General features: G+C 38.4%; 1 long non-coding RNA gene across 1 annotated transcript in view; it reads left to right on the forward strand.

The window, feature by feature from the left end:
• Positions 1–2646, forward strand: part of LOC128247610 (uncharacterized) — a 127720-nt gene that overhangs the window by 3486 nt on the left and 121588 nt on the right. The window lies entirely within an intron of this gene.

Consider the following 2646-nt stretch of genomic DNA (forward strand, 5'->3'; position numbering starts at 1 on the left):
ATATATATATATATATACATATATCATATATATAAATGTGTGCATATATAAGTATATATGCATATGTATACATGTATGTATATAAAAAAATCTATATCCGTATACAAGCAAAAGCGTGCAGTCGCACGCATGCACACGCACGCGCAGACACACACACGCACACACACACACACACATACACACACACACACACACACACACGAACGTACGCACACACGGATACAAGCATATGTCTGCATGTGAGTTATATAGATGTGTAGGTCTGTGTGAAATGTGAAAGGTCTGTGTATACCCATGCAGATAATTCGGCTATCAAGATTTTATCAAAGGTCATTCGACATCCGATAACGTGGTAAATACATTCCAAGTGACTATGTAGTGAGTGTACAGTTTATATACATGTAAACAGTGTATGCAGTGTATATAGATTCAATATATATGTGAATATGTCACAAGATATGTATGTGATGGAGAATGATTATACATGTGTGCGTATGTGCGTGCATGCGTGCGCGCGCACATGTGTGAGTGTGTGTGTCTAATTATATAAAAAACCAACATCGGCAGGACGAATGTAGAAAATAGAAGTGTTTTATTCCAGTGTCGCTGCATTTCTCTATCTCTAGTTAAAACATCAACTTCTTTGTGTGTACATACTTGCAGTAAAACATGTTTATCATAATAAAGCTTTGTTACGTTGAGCCAAATCTCATGGATGTGTGGTTAGAATGTTTGCTTGATTTCTGGTTTGGTCCTTCCTTGCCTCATACAGAGAGCCATAGTCTGACTAATACCTTCTGAGTAACATTTGGTTGATGTCTATGTGTGTGTGAGTGTGTGTGTGTGTGTGTGTGTGTGTGTGTGTGTGTGTGTGTGTGTGTGTGTGTGTGTGCGCGTGTGTGCGCGCGCGCGCGACTTTTTCTGTATTTTTCCCCCCACTACCGCTTGACAATTGACGTTAGTGTGTGTTTATAACCCTGTAACATAACGGTTCGGCAAAATAGATCGATAGAATAAGTACTAGGCTTAAAATTATAAGTCTTGTGGTCGACTTGTTCGACTAAAAGCCCACCAAGGCGGTGTCCCAGCACGGCTGCAGTCAAATGACTGAAACAAGTAAACGATAAAAGATGTTTATTGATGATGAAGAGGATCATCCTGGAAGAGCCCTGTGCCAGTGTCATGTAAAAGTTATTTGCACTACATAAAAGTGCTTGTGTTGGTGTCACCTTAAAAGCATGCAGCATACGCTGTAAAGTGGTTGGCGCTAGGAAGGGCGTCCAGCCATAGAAACCGTACAAAATATAACTGGAACCTGGTATAGTTCTCCAGCTTGCCAGCTCTAGTTAACTCGCCCAACCCTTGCCAGCATGGAAAACGGACGTTAAAGGATGTTGATGATGATGATGATATATACAGAGTGCGTAAGTTATTCGAGAACATACCTTCTTGGGGTCATTGCTGCATTTTTTGCTAACTCTGTGTAATCTTTGTTTCAGAAAATAATAATGGCAGATCCTCAAATTACTCAAGACATGAAGAGGCATGCTGTTATTGTGGTTATAAAGGCTCAACATAACGATTTAGAAATATCTCGAGTTTCAAAAGTTATCAGATCTTTCGTCTGCAAAGTTTGTAAGGAGCTAGAGACTGAAGACGGAAATGTATCACCAGTATCGAAGCATAAAAAGCATTCTAAACCTTCTGAAATCATCAGAACACCTGAATTTATCCAGTAAGTTCAACAGACCATTGATAACAATCCCACAAAGTCCATGAGGTCAATTGCAAAAGATCCCCATGTATCAGAAGGAACAGTCAGAAATGTTATCCACGAAGATATGATGAGGAAAGGTCAGTTTGTCCGAAAAAGCAAAAAAAAAAAAAGAATCACTACATCAGATCTAAAAGGCTCTTAAACAAACTTAAAAATCCAGCAGAAGATTTAATCTGGTTTTTCTCAAGCGAGAGAAACTACGACCAAGATCAAAAAGTTAACAGACGAAATGACTGCTGGTTATGTGTAGACACTTCTGAAGTTTCAAGTGTTATGCATACAAAATTTCCGGGCAACTGTCATGGATTTAGGGGTTGTCAACAATGAAGGAATGTGATGCCTCCTTACTTCTTTCCACAAGGCCTTAGGGTTAACTCCGCCGCCTACATTGGGGTCCTGGGAATAATTGGATAGATAATGTATGCAACGGAAGGGCATATGTATTTCAGTAAGACTCTGCACTATCACACACCGCTTTAGTAACACAGGAATGGATGGCTGAAGATTTTCATGATCACATAACCCTTAACGTTTGGTGCCCTAATTCCCCAGATGTCAATCCATTGGACTATTACAGGTGGAGCGTTGTTGAGAGAGAGGTCAATGAACATGCCCATAACACCAAGGATTCTGTGAAAGCTGCCATAGTCAGAGTAATGTCCAAAATGAACCAGGACCACTTGATTCGAGCATGTAAATAATTTAGATCTCATATAGAATCAGTTGTTGAATCTGAATAACATATTGAATAACATTATAGAAAAGAAAAATTATTTTTATCTTTATAGCATGTTTTTGATAAATAAAGTTATCTCTTATTATATATCTGTTTTTTTTTTTATATATATAAACATAAATCTGTATATATA

This window comes from Octopus bimaculoides, chromosome 4 (genome assembly GCF_001194135.2).
Source record: "Octopus bimaculoides isolate UCB-OBI-ISO-001 chromosome 4, ASM119413v2, whole genome shotgun sequence".
NCBI classification, from domain to species: Eukaryota; Metazoa; Mollusca; class Cephalopoda; order Octopoda; family Octopodidae; genus Octopus; species Octopus bimaculoides.